The following is a 21,622-nucleotide window of genomic DNA, read 5'->3' as shown; positions in this document are numbered from 1 at the left end:
TCTAGTCGCCTCGGATCCTGGACCCTCCCGCGGTTAAATACCGCCAGTGGTGGGTGACCGACGCCCACCCCAGACTCGTTCAAATATGTCTTTGGCTTTTTCACCTCTGGCACGCGAGTGATGGTTAGAAAAAGCTACCGTACGCTTTCCAACAAAACACCTGAGCAAAACATGTTAAATATTTCGCAATCACCCAATTAATTGAACACAATATTATTATTATACACACAATATTATTATTAAAAAATACATATGGCTCCTGCCGGAAATACAAGAATAAAACTTTTTGGGGGGTTAGTTTAGTACCGGTACGTGGCATGAAAAAAATCTCACACACATACCTGAAAACAAATCGTTCTTCTTTAAAACAGGAAATATAACTAAATAACTTGACAACTTCGTGTCTTGTTTAAATAATGTTTTGGAAAACAGCGTCCTGTTTAATGTAAACCAACAATATCAGACAGCCTTTTGTGAAATGATGTAGTCAAATACATGTACTATTTTTATTCGTTTAATTAACAAGCACGAATACTTACAAGACCAACTCTCAGAACGCTAAGTTATTGTTTTGAACAAAGTATGCTGCAAAACCCGATAGAAGTTCATCGTACATTTTAAATTCCGAAGCGTTTATACGACACGTATACAAAGGCAAGCGACAGGCCTGAAAGTTCAGTCCAATAAAATACACAGACCAAAATAAGCACAAAATTTACGCAAACCAGATACGGCGCTGACAGACCGCAGTTATTAAACCATCTGTAATTTACAACTCTCCGCCTCTACGACCAATCAATTCTAAGGAGTGCCCCTGTTTTGGGTTACACTTTTTTTTTAACCTTTTTTTTTCAACTGGCAAGTAATGAATGTGCGATATGGCGTGCAAGCCTCCAATTTCCCGCCGGAACGAGAACAAATTTTTGATTTAAGCACCTCTCCTCAACGCGCAGTGTTCTCTTCCAATTCCGTTGTAGTCGAGTCCCGACCACTTGTCTGGACCTTATTACTCCGTCTCGAGTGGAAATTGCCGGTAACATTTCTGGCGTTGGAGACAATTACTGCCTCATATATGGCCTCCCGTCTTTCATATATGACACATTAAATGACTAAAAGCTCTTCCGGTTCCAATGTTCTGATCTTTTAATCAAAATGCATATTTCAGAACAGATTGACGATTGAGTGCTCAGCCCGCCTCGCTTTACATCCGATTTTGTTGTACTTTCCCCCCCCCCGGAATTGCAATAAACTTGAACGTTGAGATCCAACTGAATCGACAGGAAATCCGTTATTCCAACAACACGTTCCGTAGGAGGGGGAGAAAGTGGTTTACAAATTTCTGTGTAAAAGAAAAGATTCATAAACATGAATGAATTACGAAACCAGTAAAACGGGTAGGGACTAGCGGGAGTAGCCTTTCAGGAAATCAAGACATCGATGGTGTTTACCGGATCAAACTGATGAATCAACAAGCCTTGAAAATCGATTACGCCTTACAAACGTTACAAAAAGGCCTAAGCATCATCAAAACACCGAGTTTACAATGAACATGACCGTCAAAGGCTTTCAAATGTAATCACTCACTTTGTGACGTTCCGCTGGCCTTCTAAGAAATTACCGCCGGGGATAAACAAAATATGACGGATAAATAGATATAGGCATAATTGTGGGCGTCTGAATGGGCTCTGATCTGGAAGCACTCAACGTAATGGCGGTGATACGATTTTGTACGCAAAAAGAGCAGTATGTGCCCGACTGCCCGTCTGGAGGCACGTGTCCTTAGAAGCAATCGTGTAGTTTAGGACCCTGTTCCCGTACTAAGGAGAACGAAACGACACTTATGTTTTGGGACTTAATACCTAAACATTTGGTGATAATACAAGCAGGTAAAGTCACCTGATGAATTTGGAATCATCTAAATAGTTCGCTAAGATACAATGTTGACTTTGCAGCTAGCTTAATTTGTATGGAAAGAGGGCAGGTTTTGATTTATGAACGGAACTCGTTAAAGTACATTAGAGGTGTCCTCAAGTACACGATCCCAAAAAGAGTTGACTGGGTCGAAGACATTTTTGTGAATCAATATTATCATAACACAACTGGGTAAGCCAAGTTGGACCAAGACCAATTTGGCCTTACGGTTATAGGTGGTCATCTAAGTCACGTTTATGCTCACTTGCTTACTGTCATATACTGAAACAACAACGAATCACCAATAAAAGAGAAGTTTATAACAGCAAAACATCCAATATTCTGGCAAATTGTGGTGCTGAAAAAGCTGTACGAGGCCTACGCCATAAACAGTGAGCTTTCTGCCCGAAATGACATCACACTTTTGATAATGAATATGGAAATTTCCATTAGCATGAAAATCCAAAAGGCACCACTGCAAAATGCCCTTAAAATGGCAAAATGTTAATTGAAAATAAGGTTAAATGGGAAACAATGGTGCATTTTCAAGGGTTGCATTAAAAATAATTACATTGCATGGGCCTAATAGGCCTAAAGCACAACCGAACAGGTATTATTTAACTGGTGGTACGACATTTTGAAACACTTTTCACGTAAAAGGTAATTTTCATTTGGGTGATATGAAATTTGGGCGATATGAAATTTAAGACTGCCTTTGAATTTTAAGCGACTCTGTATGCAAATTAAAGAATTGATTTGATTTATATCCCCGTGCACGTACAATACTCCGTTATTTTGGAATGTCATGTTGCCAAATTGTATCAGTGACTGCATTAAAACTATTAGCATAGAAATATGACCTCCGTTGCACAATCAAACTATAGACCATTATCATGTTTCAGGCATCGTTATTTTTTTCCCATTATCAACGCCACCAAAGCGGAGCTGGAAGGTGTGAGGTAATATAGTCTGGTCCTTTTTGCACAAAAAAGTCATCATTCAGTACTGTTATTGGATACAGGGAACATGACTGAAATGGTGGCAGCAGGTTCTATGGAAGAAGTGTTCAATTTCCCAACCGTTTGCGTAATTAACTGCCAAGCCCCTCCTACTTTTTGGGGAGGGGCGGGGTTAGAGGTGCGCAGACGGAGTGAACTCGGGGGAAATGGGTGGGTAAAATGTGGGCTTGGGGTGTCGACAGCTCCCGTTTATATGGGTGTCAGGTATGTCGCGGTATTATCGCGCCCTAGGTTAATGGGCCAGACGAGCGTAAACAGACGATAAATCAGCCCCTATGGGTACACCTGGGGTGGCCTTTGAACCGGCACAACCACCGCAAAGTAAATTATTGTCACACCTTGTCGTTGGGTAACCTTACGGGGCTTCGAAATGGGGTCCGGTGGTGACGATGCTGCAAAAGAGGTGTGACGATTTAGACAGAACTGTCATCTTGAGAAAAAAAAAAGATTGTGAGTTAGAACACATCACGCAACATATTTTGCCGCCACTGCAGATTTCGAGTGTAAACCACTGTTGTCGTATGAGAAAGTTGTTATAAAGAGGTCATTGGCATGCTTAAACCTCGTCCAACCCTTTGGCACAGTTGACAGGTATTTTAATGACACTTTGGAATAAAAGATCTTTTTTCCCCTCTAATGTTGACCTTTAAGGTGCGATTACAAATGTTATTTATATGAGCTTGAAATTATTTACGAGGTGCGCCGCACGGTTTATGTGCAAATGCAGAACCCGCACGTACCAATGGCCTGGCGCTACGATAAACTCCAGTTTGGAATTTAGAACAAATTAGACCATACTAATCACTCTCGCTCCTTGAAGAAGTATCAATTAAAACAAAGACGATGTTTTTTCCTCTCCGGAATTCTGAGAACAGCGCATTAATAACAGCTAATGCATTGACTTCCGCTCCGTTGGTGTTTCCAAGAAAATAAAACTGTTGCTGGTTCGCCCAGCGGACTGTGAAAGTGTCTAGTCTGGTGCCGAGGTGACACAACTCAGCTGACACTGCTAAAAGTGACCTATTTCCCCGAACCCTATACTCCAACTGACAGGTCTGCATGCCACACAACTGAGAGGATTATGACTTGCCCTCCGATTGAACTGTGCTGGAATTACTGTTAAAGGGGTTTCTGGTAAAGCCCTAACTCTGATGTGGAACATTTTTTACTAACAGTCATAAATAATGAAAAAAATGTTACATGCTCGACCATGATTCCTCAGAATGAAAATGCTTTGTGTGGCTAAGTCCGAGTTCCGGTTTTCTAAGTGCACCAGTTAATTGGAAAGTACTTTATTTCACGAAGGAACTTTTTTCTTTTATCCGGGGGGGGGGCACAACCCCGCCCCTTGATTTTCATCATATTCACGAATTCAAATTGACATGCTTGAGACTGCACCACTTCTTTCTTTTTGATTCAAGGAGTGGCATCCAACCCTAATGGGAGCCCTTGACTCCGTCCATTTATTTCACATTCCCAAGTACAAATGTTCGCATTTTTTTATACATTCCCAAGTACGAATGTTCCCATTTTGTTACACATTCCCAAGTATATACGAATGTTCCCATTTTATTACACATTCCCAAATATGAATGTTCCAATTTCATTACACATTCCCAAGTGCGAATGTCCCAAGTAGGAATGTCCAAGTCTTCAAAGTCATGGTCTTTTTCATTTCAATTTTGGACGTCCCGTATACACCTTTGCTCAGCATTAGAACCATTACATAGCCCTGCCAATAAACTTAACAAGGGAGCTTTTCCCGCTAATCACTGTTTATTTTGTGGTCTGGCAACTGCCCCTTCAGGAATTGAGATACACGTGGTTAGCATTAACACAACCCCCCCCCCCCAGCAGTACAGTCAACAACATGAGACTGGCACGCGCCGAGCGCATTGATTAGCCTTGAGAGAATTCTAGTTATTATTGTACACCATCCAAGATTGCAACACTTGTATCCAAGGATGGCGCATAAGATAGTTTCGTTTCAAGTCTGATTATCGTTTGTGAACCGTATCATTTACTAACCTCCTCTTATAATATTAGCAAGGTTTAATACGTACATGTATACCCATTACTTTACGATAAGGTAAAAAAAAAACTGTGGCGAAAAAGTCGCATACCATTAACCTGGATAACGCGACTTTAGTAAAGTCTAAACAATACGAACCCGAATGGGATCGTGTCTGATCTTGACCAGCTTGAGTGTTCTCCCCTTTTTTCTGTGTTCATTTTTAGAAAAGTTTGTTGGAAATCACTTGATTACACCTGGATTAAAGAGTTGAATGGTTTCCGGCTAATGTTTTGTTCAATTAACAATCCCAATGCACCTAAACATCTGAGGAATGTGTGAGTACAATTGTATGGTCGGAATTGTATTGTTATTAAACAAAGGCAAGAGTGAGAGTCAAACAAAAGGAGTGCTGATTGCATTCTTTGTATCGGCAATGACAGCTGTCCCAGAGGATCAGAATGGGTTCTATAGCATTCCTAGAACCCGGCCATGACCTCCAATAAGAAAGACAGAGTCGAACGCACAGGTGCAAGTCAACCAATCACAGACATTAGTAACATGATCGCGACAGGTGCGCCTGGTGGTATAGTCTGGAAATACTCCACCTGACAACAAACCAACACTGATTACTTGCAGGAATCTGTTTGTTTGGTTGAGTAGACCTAAAACAATGACGGATCGAGGTTAATAACGGGGATTCATTTTGGGTAATCCTAGGGTTGTGATGGAATGTAACCTTGCATCAATTTCTTTTAAAGTTAAAAGCCTTTTGTTTATACAAAATGCATTGTCATTTGGTGAGCATCAATGCAAACTTTGTGGTTTTTCGCAATTGATGTGTATAATACGTTATTAAATATAATACAGAACGAAGACACTACAGACCTATATTACAAAGCAATAAATCATTTGAATATAGGGAAAAGCGCGCTTAACCGGCAATAAAGTAAATTCAAGGGAATAAACTTGTAGCCTATTACTAATATGCAAGAAAATATGTCAACAATTAACTACGACGCACATAAGGTACGGATGCATTGGATGAGAAAATTTCGATTGTCCCACGTAAAAACATAAACTACGATAAATATTTTGAAAATTAGTGCACATGAAATGAATATGTATAGAGAGGCCTATTGAGGCCATTACAGTCGTACATTTTTTTTCAAACTTAAATGAAAATAGAAATTACGAAATCACCAGAATTCACGACATAGAGACAGCACAGTCACGTCACTCTCTCGCAAACAGATTCATAAAAGAAATCGCCAAAAATGTTATCACGAATCACATAACACTACAGAAACCTCATCATCGACAAAACGTCGTACCACTGCATAAATCTGTCGTGCCGCAAGAAAAAAAATGTGCAACAATTTTCCTGGCGTCACGAAAGAAATTCACAACTACTGTAATGCCCTCTCGGGGCCACCATATTAACACACGCCACCCATCAGTACACGCACTTATACCAAAGTTAACGCGAGTTTAACGTTACTGAAACGGATGAAACACACTGCATAATCTTACGATGATAGGAAAATCGTATCTTGGGTCAAGAGTTAAGCCTCACCTTATCAACGGCCGATGTTGCACCTTTTATTTCTCTGACACGCCCAGTTTCCGCTAAATCCTCAGATATGCAACTCCACACACTGAATTCGATATCGCACGAAACCAACGTTGCACTCAACCAAATGCACTGGTACCAAGCAAAGTAGGATGATCCATGGTCGAACAAAAATGACATCAAACGCTTGTGCACGAATGTGCCACTCTTCTCGTGAAACCCGCACGAATTTTACGAACTTGAAGATAGCAGCCAATGTCTTTAGTAAGCAATCAAGAACAGAGTCGGTTGAGGTTTGTTCTCATCTAAGTATGTCCTTACCCAACGCCACTCCTTCCTTTACGATATTAGACACTAACTATCCCCTCCGCGCAGTTTTATGATGCGTACACTCTCTTCCCCTTTGTATGTTTTCACTGAGTGTTGTGCTTATGTTGAGGGAAGGGCTGTTAACGCCGTAGGCTCCCATCTTACATCAACAAATAAATAGCGGACCGGGGGCTCGGGGCAGACTGGCCGATGCCGACCGATGAGAATTATAGAGGACGGGTCAAAAATCCAGGCTAAGTTGTCACAATTTTCGCCTCTGTGAAAGAAAAATTTGGCGCTCTCCGAGTCTGATATCGCCTGATATTTCTGGCGGAAAAGTTTTGCTGATTTATTTGAAAGAGATTGTTATTGTTTATGTGCCGGTTGGCATTGGTCATGATGTATCATAGGTACGTCGGTTTCATTATTTGAAACCTCTGGATGAAATATTAATTTTTGAGTCTTCGTTTCCATCCAAATGTTCATTTCGTCCATCTAATTTATCTTCTGACAAAAAAAAAGTCAAGTGACATACCTACGTTTTGCCCAGGAAGTTACGTGGTTAGCACATTCACTAAAACTACAACTATGTAAATTGGTGCCATTAAGGTGGTGCTGCACGTGGTATTCTGTGAACCAGTTATTCCGGGAGCCAGTCACTCATGCATGGTTTGCGTACAACCGAAACAAATTAGGTCGTGATAAAAATAAAGCATTGCTATATATACAACAATTGCAAACATCGAAAAACAAAACTACCAAATTATTGCGAAATACCTTACTAGGATGTTGGTAAACGACAGTCTAAAGAATCCTGTAAAATTATGGCACCTGGTGTGAGGTCATTTTCAAGAAAAGTGGTATTTTTGCATAAATTTCCAACCGTGGTCGGCCGACTACCGTTGGAAAAACTTAACTATTTTTCAACTATATAATACTGCTTCAAATTTACCTTTTTTTTCAGTCCAAATTTGGTTTGCTATTGGTAACATGTTCATGGACGGGTGCAGGCCAGCTAGACTGGTTCCCTTACCTTGCAATTTTCCGGAGTCTATAAAGTGATCCATTTCATCTTTAGTGGAGTCAGGGAACCAGACAACTTGAACATTTTTGTTTTTCTTGGTTTTCCAGCATTTTCGAACACAAAACTTCAAACATGTCAGTGTATTTGATCTATTTTAACCCCTCAAATAGTTCATTTTTTGAAAATTACAGCAAAATCAATGATGTACATTCCCAAACTAATTTCAAATTAGAGTTTAATAGTTCCTTATGCAAAGTTGGATCAATTTCACTTAGTGTCAACTTTTGAGAAAAAAAACCCCATGAATTCTACTGTTGTATAAATATTCTTGAGTTTGTTACGGGATGTATAATGTGTAGCGGTTAGCCTACTGTGTGTACAGTGGTAGCAGAAAAATAGTAGAGACTCGCGAACTGTTATTGTGCCATGCCTCCATATTTTTAAAGCTTCTTTTCATATCTGTCAAAATGTCCAAATATATCATAATTGACAGTACGAAATAACCATCCTCGTGGGTGATTTAATGAAGCTTTTCCCCTGTCATAAATCCATTATCGGTGCTCGATAGGCTATCTTGAAGTGGATCCCTTGGCCAGTTCAAGACGTTTCTACTTCCGCGGTTCAAGTGTATCAATAACGCGGAAAAAGTTTGAGATAAATCATCAGATGAGAGAATAATGTGCGAACAGTTAACTGGAGGGGAAATGGACGCGCGGTCTTGTTTGGATTCAGAGCGTTACAGATAAAGCTACAAGAACTGGTCAAAGCACGGAGGAATAAAAAAAATACAAGTACACGTATCACAGCGGAGGCCTATAGAATATGCAAGTTGACATAAACAAATCTCAAGATTTTATACTGGAATACAGTACATCCAAGCACCACGCACAAAGTTCTCCTTTTGATCCTAAATAACTCTGTTGTATCCGCTGTATATTATAAAGGAAAATAAATTGACCCTATAAAAGAACAGACAGCATGGCAATTTACAACAACTTGAAAACATTACAACTTTATGACTTTAATGAATGGGGAAAAAAAACATTATTGTAATCTGCGATCACGCAGTTATCAATTCGGTGTATTCTAACACGGGAGTATGTTACTGCAGACTAGTCAGTGTTTGGTACCAAGACGTTAACATGAAAAGTGAACGAGAATTGGCGTGCCTTGCATGTTCTATTGAATTCCTTTCGCATGCGCCATTTTATACGCACAAAAAATGCACGCATATAATTCATGTGTACTGACCAAAAAAAATGTTGGTGCATTTGAGGATGCGCCCCCATAACACAAACCCATTAAGGCACTGGCCCTTTAGGAACAAACAAATAAAAACCTGTAATTGGTGAGGAATGGGGCACGGTATCGACCGACTTTCTGAAAATCGATACTCTATCGACATAACTTTCGGAGAATCGATACTCTAACGATCCCGTGGACGGTGTAATGGCTCCATTCTCTACCAAGGCCGGGAATGACGCGTTTCGACGGAGATGCATTAATTTTGTAATGACGAAGATAAGCACGCGTCCACTTATCAATGCAACAACGTGGCAGTTCCACATTTTCACTTATTAATAAGAGACAAAATGCATTAACTCTGCGATTATATGTGACATCTCATCTCCGGAACTACGAAAAAAAACAATACTCACGGTATTTCAAGCAATAATTAATAATGCATTAATCTGATATGTCCTTCTCTGGCAAATAATTGGCTACCCAACAACAACAGCCTTTTCAAAAGCTAGAAAATAACTACAAAAAGTAGAAGTTTCTGACCGACACACCATTAACTGAAGACGAACACCGAGAACTTAACACAGGAATCCAACACAAAGAGGGCTCTCTCTCAAGTGGGAATCTTATTGTTTAACTTAAAGTAGAAAAGAGCCTATTAAAAATCCCTGCGCCAGGAATGCATGTAGCGCTCTGTACAACACTATAAGTTTAACAGGTCCAGGTACATATAAAGTGCATTCACCTGCTTCGAAAGAAGTCTTACTCCAGTAATTTCTGGGATTTAAAGGGGAGGGTTTGTTAACCTTGCGATTATATCTTGGAGGGAAAAATACCTTTTTGCTTGGTCAGGCTATAAATCATGCACCGCTGCAGGGAACATTAACACCAATGCGTCCTTATCAGATAGCATTTCGATCTGCGCATTTACGAAAACACACTTTGGCAGAAGGGTATCTGATACGGAGCGCGTCTGCGTCAGAGACGGATGACGTCACGTTAAAGGGACTACCTTGTGTCATCCACACGAATAAATGACTGTCTTCCCCCAAAAAATACTGCAAATCTAAAACCACTATCAACAAATTAACTGTGCCGTTCAAATCTTAAAGGGAATATACAACACTTTGCTTTTTGCTGTAAGTTTCAGAAATGGATGGATTTTATAGCAACTAAGGTTACACCGACCTGTTTGAAGTTTTGTGTTCGTAGATGTGTAGAAAAAAACAATGATGTTCCTGTAGTCTGGCTCCCTGACCCCACTTAAGATAAAACGGAGCAGTTTAGAGACGTTTGGGAATTTTGAGGTCAGGGAACCAGTCCAGCTGGCTGGTACCCGTTCATATGTGTGCTTCGATTGCAAACAAAATGCGGACTAACTAAATATAATAAATTGGGGCCAGTTCTAACGCTGGTCAGCCGGAAATTGATACAGAAATACCAGAGTTTTTCTTAAAAACGACAGCACACCAGGTGCCATGAATTTAACAGGATGCTTTAGAGTTAGACTGTCATTTACTGACAGTAAGTAAGGTATTTAATAATAATTTGGTAGTTTTGTTTTTTGATATTCCAAATGTTGTTTAATCCCTTTAAGAAAGTAAAACAAACAAGAAAGAAAGATGCGTTTCCGTGTTCTTTCGAAACTAAAAGCTACTTATTTCACTGGGACTAGATTGTCCCTTTAACATCGTCTGCCCTTCATGAATATTCAACAGTCCTGTGTAACGTCGGTGTGTTTATTAGGTTAACACTTTTTAAAAGGGAACAGTGTGATATGTCAACACATCGGTGCTGGGCACCAAATAGTTGGGAGTAGATATGGCATTAGCATGCCACAATGGCGAGCTTTAAATACTTCCTGTACAACGCAGTCATTGCATAAGTAAGAAACAATTTCTTAAAGGGTCCATGAAAAGAATGTTTCTGAGGAACATATTTTGTGCTAAAAAAAGGGCACTTTTCCAATTTTCAATGCTTTTTTGGACAACTGAGGGCGCCGTTGCTGTGATGTCATTTCAGGAAGACACTGTTGACTTTAGGGGTTTTCTGTTCAAATAGTGAACCCAACATTGGAAACATCTGTGAGACAATTTTGCTCATTAGCTTACTGCCATGCACATGTACTGACACAAAAACGAACCACCACAGAAAAGAAAATTCACGACGGCAAAATATCCAAAATACTGCCAACTTTTGGTGCTAATATAACTGTAACCATGAGGATTCTGCCAAGACTTGTGCTCATGAATATAGAAATTTTGTTAGCATGAAAATTTAAAGAGGCACACAGTTGCCCTTAAAAATGACAAAACAAAAATTGAAAATAAACTTAAATGGGACACAAAGGCGCATTTTCACGGATTACGTTAAACAAATTACATTACATGGCCCTTTAATTTTTGAACATTCATCCACTAAACTACTGTTGATTCATTAGACCTTTCCCCCAAACTGACTTGCAGAAACCCATTATCCATGACGTCAGAAAAGTTATTCTGGTAAACAGAATTGTCTGGATGAATAGTCCCATGGACAAAATTATTATTTATATACACGTAGCACAATAGTGCATTATTATGGACGTTAAATCTTTTGCCATTAGCCATACTTCACTATTAATTACAACAATCTTATATAAATTCTATGATTAAATGTGGCACAAACAGAGCAGCTGTTGAAATGTTAAACACTGAGATCAAATATGGCGGAGAAAAGGTTTTATGGGTTTTGAAACTAAAGAAAGACATGACTATGGCGAGCAAGTTGCCCACATCTCATTCGCATAATAATCAAATGTTTGGTACTGCATGTATAGGCCATGTATAGGCTGAGTAGTCTAGTCGCGGACTCCTCACCAATACCAATATACATGGTCGAAATGTCAATGGGGTTAAATTATTCCTTACTATTTTTGTCATAAATATACGATACGTTTCATGTAATTGGAGACGCTCATGCTTTTCCTTTTTTCGTTCAGAATTCATTTCAATGATATATTTTGCCTAGTAATCTGAAGCCTAAACAGAAAAATAAATGGAGAATCCAAAACGGAAAATTCGTATGGAATGTAACAGGCAGCTCCGCATATTATTTTCCTCAAAAACAATTCGTCTTTTTGTAAAGGTCAAGTGGCATTTGAAAAGGTGAATTTCTTTAGTATTTTGCAAGGTTTCCGTCATGAGCAATTAATGCTCTCAGATTTGTCCAGGTGTGTAAATGCAGTTTACTTCTTCCACATCGTCAATATCGTCCGTTAGAATCGTCAGTATCGTTTATGCGTGGCGCATACCTAGTGTGCGGGTTATCTCTTTCATTTGCGCTAGCCTCACGCGGGAATCTCAGTCCAATAAACGCCAATATCGCAAACCGTGGCTAAATGCAACGACGTGACCCGTGTAAAAGCACAGCGTAATAAGCCCCATTACAAAGTTTCATTATGACAAACGACATCCCTGATTGGACACGACATGCCGGAAGTCTCGCGGTAGTAACCAATCAAAAGCTCGCTTACATGCACTATGAGGTCCAGGGGAGGTCACTCCAAACAGGACTCCAAACTAGACTGGGAAATGAAGCCCCGTCTTCTGTCTTTCAACAGATCCATGTTGTCTATTCTAGGGGGATTAGACAAGAATTCCTGACCAAACATGAATTTAGCAATACCCGTCTGCTTTAATTATGCAGCCGTTGCGCTATAATTAGCCATCCAGGGTCTAGTCCCCCGACGTCACGTATAATGAATTCATAAGCTTCAATGGGCTTTGATGAATCTCCGGCCTTGGTAACATCCTGTGACCGGCTATGGCATTAATAAGGCAGCAATTTGATAATAATTTATTGTTAGTTGAGTCCGGGGGACTGCAGTCTGCTTTTCTCGGGCAACATCAAGACCCAGACGGGTAGTAATTTTCCAAATTAAGCACGATCAGATCATTTTGTCTATCAAAGAAACGCATTTACAACATCAAATTTTACGCGCACAATATGCCACGCATAATGATGCTCGATTTTACGCACATTATGTCATGTTCTTGCACTCCTTATTAACAAGAAAAATAATCATATTGTGCTACACTGCATAATCAGAAAGTCTAATAAAAATATCTTTAGAAATTTTAACAAACCAAAATCAAATTACATTGAATACATGATTTGGTTTATACTTCCATTAATGTAGAAATTTGTACTCGAACAAAATATTGGTTTAGTTCACGAGGAAAATAATGCATACAAATGTAATTTTTTGTTTAAGAATTCCAATTTTGACGTGCCCAAAGTGACTGCTAGGTGGGATCAGGGTTAATGGGGGTCAATAGTCCGGGGTCAATTTGGGGTCAAACCTGTGGCCAATGTGATGGAACTGTTTAAAGGTGCAGCAGGCGCTAGTACTTGGTGTGTCGTTTGTATATTACATAACTAAATGACAGGCAAAACTAATACTGAAACATTTAATGCGAAGATCTATGTTAATACGTTATTACGATTCATGAATTATTCAACGGATTACGTTAACCCCATTTACGAAGGAATGATCTGCACTGTGCATGCGCAGTAGTGATCTTCCGTTAGCAAAACAAATAAAGGCTTAGGCCTATACAGAATATTTCAAAATGTGAAAAAAAGTATATACATGCACGTTCTACACCCTTTCACTTCAAGATTATTGAACAGATCCGATTGCGTGAATTTCAAATGTCAAACTTTAAAATTTAATACACTTAGCCTACTGATGACCGAAACTACTCCAAATTAGAAGGGGAAAAAAGACCATGGAATTATTGTTGGACCAAAACTTAGTAATGACAGATTGCCTTTTGCCCTAGGGCACTGACTCCCGGAATCAAGACGCGATTCTTACAAAATGTCTGACACGGTAGAATTTCCGGGGTGCTGACCTTACTAGGCGGGAGGTCATCGGCCCGATGTTAGCGGGTCTCGCCTGCCAATCATGACGGGCGTCTGACGGGCACTCATCAGGCCAGACACGGTGACAAGCACCCGGTGCCTTACAAGTTTACACCACACGCTCATTCCATCGAGAATGCTAAGCACCAGACTTGTGCAAGCTCAGATACTTTTGTCGAACAAAAGAAAGAAAAAAAGTTACGATGTAAAAAAAAAAAATATAATCATGTAATGATTATCGCTAGCTACATTGACCGATATTTTTTTGCCGAACACTATTTTCTGCCAACTAACTTCCGAAACTGGACCATGCCGCAAGACATGCGATAAAACTTTCCTTGCCAACCTGTGGTAGGCAATTTCTGCCAACCACGGTTTGGCAAACTTCAAGTTGCAAAAAATGATAGTCTGGTTCCCTGACCTGACAATTTCCACCGACGCCCAGACGTCTAAATTGTAGGCCAGGCAACCCCCGCGGCTAAAAATACACATGACGACATTGACGGCCCTTTTTCAAAGCTCGGCTTCGTTCCGAATTCACTTTATCATTTATAGCTTTAATGTTCCGATCAAATTTCTCAAAAACATTACCTGCTTCATATGTCATACAGTTTGATATTTCTGTAAGAGAGCACTGACGAATGTTGACCTGTTATCTTAAAAGTTAGGGACCCAAATATCATCTTAGCAGACGCAGCCAAATGGAGACCACGCCGAGTTTTGGAAAATCCCGGCAACTGTCGCCAGTTTCAAATACGCAGCAAAGCTCGCCCCTCGTACGATCCTAGTGTATGCACAATTGATGCACAAAATCGTCTCTGAATTTTAAGTTTCTTGATGCAATTTATGAATATATTATTAATATTAACTTAGTCTTTACATTTTTAATAAGCAAGGTATTTAAGTAAAACCTATTTGATACCCAGAAAACCCCGGGCTGTATCTGAGAATGGTTGACCTGAACTAAGATTCATTGTCATAATCTTTTGGTCTGGGAACCAGACTACAAAAATGGTGCATACTTACATGTATTTATTTTTCAAAAGATGTCAATGGATTGTTGAAAATACAAAATAAGCAGCAAATGCTACCAAAGGCTAAGTGCCTCTTTCTCACATTATGAGGGTGCTAATATGCAATTTTTGGCAAAATCTGTTGCCCACCACGGCTTAAATTTAGGTCCTTGTGGCAGCCCATATAAAATGTTTACCAACGAAAGAACGGTCTATAACGAGGCATCGAGTTCAAGTGACAAGACTTATCTTTCATTTGAGAGATATGGCGAGGTATCAGTGGGGAAAATGACTTAGGATGTTTGGCCATTTTCTACTGGCCACGACCTGGCTTGCTTGATAACCGCTAGACCGGATGTAGCAGCGCATAGCGCTTCCGACATTAGCACATTCACTTTTAATCTTCGCGCCTCGTGCTGTTCGAAATCAACACCTTTTCTCTTAGCTTGATTATAGATAAAGGATCGTACAGTCACAGTGCGATATCTATGATTTACAGGTTGAGTCAAAAAGACAGTGACCAAATTAGAAAAAAAAAATTATGTGGCTCACTCCATTGCATAAAAGTAGGGATGGGCCCCTACAGTGTAATGTTATTGACGAGTAGCTGTGAACATTTCTCGTAATTTGCATACTCTATTCCCAAGTTATGTCTATTCTAATAAATAGATCTCACAATTCATCTGTCCACCACTGATCGTTTACCGTTCTACGAATTGATGAATACCCATTAAATACAATGAAACATGGATTTTTTTCCCACCTCCATGAATGGACGAAAACTTGCAAAGGAAAACAGACAAACATCGCCATCAATATTTCAGAAAACAAGAGATGATTTGTTCCTCATTATTCAAAACACAAAATCCGACGGTAAAAAGTAATGTTTCAGTCTTGACTTAACTGATTAAAAACTCATTTGTATTTGGATGCCTGTGTGTAATCTGTAATTCTCACTCAGCTCAATATAAGGCCAAAAACAAAAATAAGTCGGTCTCTGGTCAGCGCGCGCATCGATTTTAATCATGCGCGTCAATCTTTTTTTTTCCCAAAATGTTCCGCGGTAGCTCCAACAGCACGCTCTATTGCCGCACTTCTTCAATTTTTTTCCCAAAGAGCACCAAGGAATGGGAAATTGCACCAAGGCAAATGATGGAGAGCACCAAGGCAAATTATGGAGGACACCAATGTACATGAGGACACCAAAAAAGCAAAATAGTTCCCCACCTTGTCTGTACAATCCAAGCTTGAAGAAAAAAAGAAAAAAAGAAAAAAAAAAAAGCCGCGTCCCCGCGTCAATTCCGGAACTTTGGTCTGACCAGAGACCGAATATTTTTTTTTTGGGGGGGGGGGGCCTAACAGCCGCGGATCACAAAAAAGATGTGCATTCTTTCAGCAAAACGAAAACAATTCACACATCCCTATGTGAGTTGTTTTCGTTTTGTTGAAGAACACTTACCTTTTCGTGATCCGTAGACAGAACTTAAAAACGGTGGTTGTGCTTAAAATTCCGTAACTTGAAAAATACATAAGTGATTTGAATGATTCTTGTACTAAAAGAAAGCTTATGAATTGGGCTTTCATATCCCAGATTTTGAAAGTGCTACATGTAGAATTTCACTAAAACAATGGTCCCGACATTTGGGTTTCGTTTTCTTTTACTCACCCTGTATTCTCTGTGTGCGCAACAACATCATCTTTGACGATTTCCACGATTTTATCGGGTGAACAAAACAGGAGTGGGATTTGGTTTTTATAAAAGAATACTTGATGTATCAAAACTTATAAATCCTTTTCTCAATCGTTTTGAATATGTAATGAGGATGGAAAACTGGGTTGGCATTAACATGCACTAAAACACAGCTGTATCGACATAAATCATGAAAAGAGTTGATGTAACTTACTGTGAGAATACGAGAGATGTTGCTCCTGGTGTTTGCTTGGTGTGTTGTATATCAGGAACCGCTATTCAAAGGCACGGTGGGACCAGACTTCAAGACGTTATATAAATCCCCAGGCATCAGTCGACTGGCGTGGACACTAGGTATACGATCCAAGAACGCGTGGCAATATCTCTAGAATACATCAGCTGGCGGGAGACAATCCTGCGCACGTTGCCTGCGGGAATTCCTCTGCGCGTGGAATTAGGACGCTGAAGGAAAGAGGGAGGAGGGCATCGACTTGATACTCCTGAAGAAGAAGAAAAAAAATGAGAATTAGTTGAGAAGTGATGAGAGGGTGCTGCTCATCTTCAGTCTTCAGTCATTAATTACAGTGGCTTAGACTCGGAGATGCACTGGCGGGATGTGTGGTCAAAAGAGACATGGATTTTTTTTTTATTTATCATGTGTGAGCTTGGGGAGGTTTTGAGTTAGTATCAACATCAGACTGCACGTACAGCGCCGATGGAGGTACGCCAAGACGGCGCGAGCACGCGGGGTATAGCCGCGAGAGACGGTCAGTATAGCGAGCCTGGGCCCCGTGCCGCCCCCGTCCAACCGTCCCGCTGCAGCTATAGCACGGCTCGTCTCTCCCCAAGACTAATGGGGACTTAATGAAATTGCTCCGGCTGAAAAGAGGTGACAGCTGCCCCTCGATGAAATTATAATGTGTTTACATATCCACTGCATACATGCATAAAAGTTGGGCGCTCCAGGCCCAAGGCATAGAGAGACAGAGAGTGGAGAACATTCCTCACGACTCTGATCGTATAGGAGTGATTCTCATTCGAATTGGAGGTCTTTTTTAGGGCCACATGAACAACATGTCCCGTGGATATTTCACTTTAGTCACCTCGCAGCTACATCGTCGTGTAGGATGTGACGGCTTGTAACCGACTTTTTTTTCAACTTAACAGCTCTTGTGTATGAGGGATGACTGAGGTCGACTCAGAGTTGTTTCCGATTCTGGCCCACTCACTCGCTTGCAATGTTCGAATGCGCTAATTGGTTACAGTGGGGGCAGACATTGGGGAAGGGGGAGTGGGTGAGTGGCGTAAAAGTGCAATGGCTTAGGTCGCGAACCTTGCCAAAAAACTGGCAAACAGGACGCGACCAATCCTTTACCGATCTCGGTGTTTGCCAGAAAGTATGAAGAAATATATGGCGTGGTTTATATCGGTTTCCCAGCAAGCAAGTGGTATCATCCAAGCAAGGGTAGGCTAAAGCTAGTCCTAAATCTTTAAGAAAACGGTGGGGTTTTCTTGTATCACCTTTGTACAACTTAAGATTCGGCCCTTCGATGCCGCCCTGTTGCACACGGTGGACTTTACCACTGTAATGATCACACCGTTGATTCATACGAAAGTAGAATTAACCAAGGACTAAAGCGGCATACAAAACAAAAAGTAGTAGACCAGATTAATTTGTCTAAACCGCATTAAATTTGAAACATTGACGTCGAAAATCAAACTTCACCCGACTACCAGACCGCATTGCTGAAATATGTAGTAGGTACATATCACAGTTGATCACTTTAATCGTTGTTGTTTTACCATCTTGCCATTAAACGTTTAATGACTTAGTGGGTTTACCAAAAGCTGCAAGTTACAGTGTTAGGAAAATTAGCATTAGCTAGATACCCGTATATCTAAAGCTTATAAGATGTTAAATAGGACAGACCACACGGGAGAGCATATTCAGAATAATTTGGCGCAGACTGCGAGCCCCATCACGCTATTTTTAACGCATTAGTTCACCTGAGAGCATTTGACATGTCTCACCTGGCGTCCGCCATTTTGGCCGGTGGTTGCCCAGGCGCGCAGGCTCGTTCAAGTAAACGCTGACATGAATTACCAGTGGCTGTAACTAGATCGCACAAATATCTGCCGCCATAATTCCATCATTTACGCCTGATTAAATCGCGGGGCATAATGGCGGTCTCAACGGAGGGCCCTGGCATCGAATTCTGGGCCCGCAAATCGAATTAGGGGGGATCGGAGCACGAGACGAGAGAGAGTTTGATGCCCAATGCGCATGCATGGTGTATGGCCGCCATAAGACCAGGTTTCACAGGACGCATGCGCGGCAGGGAGCAGCGCAGGTTAGACACCGCAGAGGCTGGAGGTTGCCATGGAGCCAGTCTGCAAAATGACGTCACGCATATGAGTGCCGTCATATCTCTACAAAATGTAAACGTAAACTTACTATCACTCTTATAGGAATTACGAAAAAACTGAGCATCGAGAAAAATCCACATTGTTTACCGCGCACAGTTTCATCATTTATTCACTTTTGCCTCAGTTATTATTACTCGTATTTTTTTGCGCTAGAGGAAGTTAACGAACATAAACTTAGCACACACATGCACATCAAAAACACATCTGAACAACGTTTTCAAAACCTAGAACCATGAAATGGCACATAAACGTACATCTACCAAAAGTCATGACTTGCGTGCACCAATCACATCTATCACACGCTATTCTACACTGGTGTCCGAACGTGCAATGACCTAAACCAGCCGGCTAACTGACTGGCAGTACCAGTCAATTTGCAGGCCTAACTTTCAACGCATAGGTTTTAGCCATCAAATATAAGCCATTGAATGGGAATCAAAGGCACAGAGTAAAGGTGCACTTTTTGGATGCTCGTATGCGACGAAAGGGATGAGTAGATGTCACTTGGGGGAATGAATCAATTTGACAAGCGACTGGGAGAGAGGTTGATGGAGGCAGATTCCCAATGAGGATTCCCTGGTGTATTCCGCTGTTATTTCTACTCGTCCCCAGCGTGACGACCCGGTAGTAGCAATGACTGAGCAATTATGTGTCCCCAGAAGGCAGAAGTCATGCTGCAGGCATGCACTGTGGTCTGGGCATTATTGTGACATGAGGTATATATTCCAACCAACTTGAAATCTTGGGCAAAACATGCGATCCATGAACCTACCATTGAACCTGTGTTACGTACATTGTGACCAAAACAATAGTAGGCCTATAGGTTGTAGCACATCAACAGACATTGTAATGTGCATACAGTCTGAGCAGTGCTGCAGCCATAGTTAGAGATACCTTACCATCACTTTAATAGCCTTCTTAGCATTGGTAGGGACAGCAAAAGGTGATCTTTGATAACACCTTTGGCATGGGCAAGGAAGTGCGCCCTCTCTTGATAGAGAATTGCCACCCACGTATTATGTTATAGACCTTTCTGCGCTTGGTTGGCAAACTGCATTTTTGCCAACCGCGGCCTGCAAAACTATGGAAGGTCCAACACTGCTAAAATGAAGAAGAGTTATGAGGACTTTTTTGGAAAAATATGTTGCCAACCACGGCTTCAATTTATGCGCTTACGGCAGCCCATACAAAATGGCGCCAATGTTTACAAATAAAAGAAAGGCCTATGGTTTAAGCATGGAGGAATTTTAAGCCACTATGCCTTTAAAAGATAACATATAATACAACGAAGGATACATTGACTAAAAGAAAGAAACTAAACGTTGAGCCTTCTGAAGACGAAACTCAATGAAAACAAGTAAAGCTCTTTTGTTTCCGGAGGCAATGCGTCAAACACGATGCATTCAATGAAGAAATGTTGTCAACAAAGCTACTGGTCGGGTAAAATAAAGGTTTGGGTTTTCTTGCGTGTGCGCATTGGCAAGGTGCATTAGAAGATGCGCCTCTAAACAGAAATCGGTCAAAAATCGACAGGTTTTTTGAGTCAGCCAAGTATCTGAAAGCAAATGGAATGTAACAAGACAGTTGACCGGACACAAACTCCGATAATTCCTCAGGGAACTGGGAACTCTTTAAATCTATCTGTCTAACCGACTTGCCCCGTGCATGCCAAATCACCTCGGTCGTCAAAACGCGCCGGCAGCGCGCGGCTTGTCCCCTCCTTTCGCGCCACACCGGTGAATCACTGATCAAAAGTGTGCGGGGCAGGTGCTAAAAATGCCAGGTATGGTTGCCATGGTAGCGGTCAATGGCGGACCTCGTGGCGGGGTGAATGGAGGTCGGAGACACTGTCTGCATTCAAGTTTAATGGTATGGTCATCTTTCGACTAAAAAAAACAAACTATGACGTTTTCTGAGGTGTTTCATTTGCGTCATAGTTGACTTTTCGCCTTGCTAGAAAAACTCACTATTTGGAGAGCTAATTTCCAGAATGATATACATTTCTACAAAAGAAGTGGGGAAAAAAGTATAGCACTTTAACAGTAAAACAGCTCTGTTTAAAAAAATGTTTCAATTCATTGCGCACTTCATTGCGCAGATGTTGTATGTTGTATGCGTAATTTGTATGTTTTGTTTTACGTATACAGGGTGAGTTAAAAAAAAAAACCCGAAACCCAATGTTGGGACCATTGTTTTAGTAAAGTTCAGCATGTAGCCCTTCCAAAATCTAGGATATGAAAGCCCAATTAATAAGCTTTGTTTTAGTACAAGAATCATTCAAATCACTTGCGTACATTTCAAGTTACGGAATTTTGAACACAACCACCGTTTTAAAGTTCTGTCCACGGATCACAAGAAGGTAAGTGTTCTTTCAGCAAAACGAAAACAAATCACAGAACTTTAAAACGGTGGTTGTGTTTAAAATTCCGTAACTTGAAAAGTACATGAGTGATTCGAATGATTCTTGTACTAAAAGAAAGTTTATGAATTGGGCT

General features: G+C 40.7%; 1 protein-coding gene across 5 annotated transcripts in view; it reads right to left on the bottom strand.

Annotated features, from left to right (window-relative positions):
- LOC119731194 (protein NDNF-like) overlaps positions 1-21,622 on the bottom strand; it is a 50,366-nt gene that overhangs the window by 14,013 nt on the left and 14,731 nt on the right. Inside the window, exons 1-2 of one of the 5 annotated variants that reach the window (XM_038204263.1) lie at positions 17,804-17,950; positions 16,915-17,200 (exon numbers count right to left, since the gene is read on the bottom strand). The gene's annotated coding sequence lies outside the window, so the exon portion shown is untranslated. The other 4 variants (XM_038204265.1, XM_038204266.1, XM_038204262.1 and 1 more) reach the window with 4 other exon arrangements.

The sequence above is a fragment of the Patiria miniata genome, unplaced genomic scaffold, assembly GCF_015706575.1.
Source record: "Patiria miniata isolate m_02_andy unplaced genomic scaffold, ASM1570657v1 HiC_scaffold_23, whole genome shotgun sequence".
In the NCBI taxonomy this organism is placed as follows: Eukaryota; Metazoa; Echinodermata; class Asteroidea; order Valvatida; family Asterinidae; genus Patiria; species Patiria miniata.
Note: the sequence above shows the minus strand (reverse complement) of the source record. Positions and strands in the feature narration are given on the sequence as shown.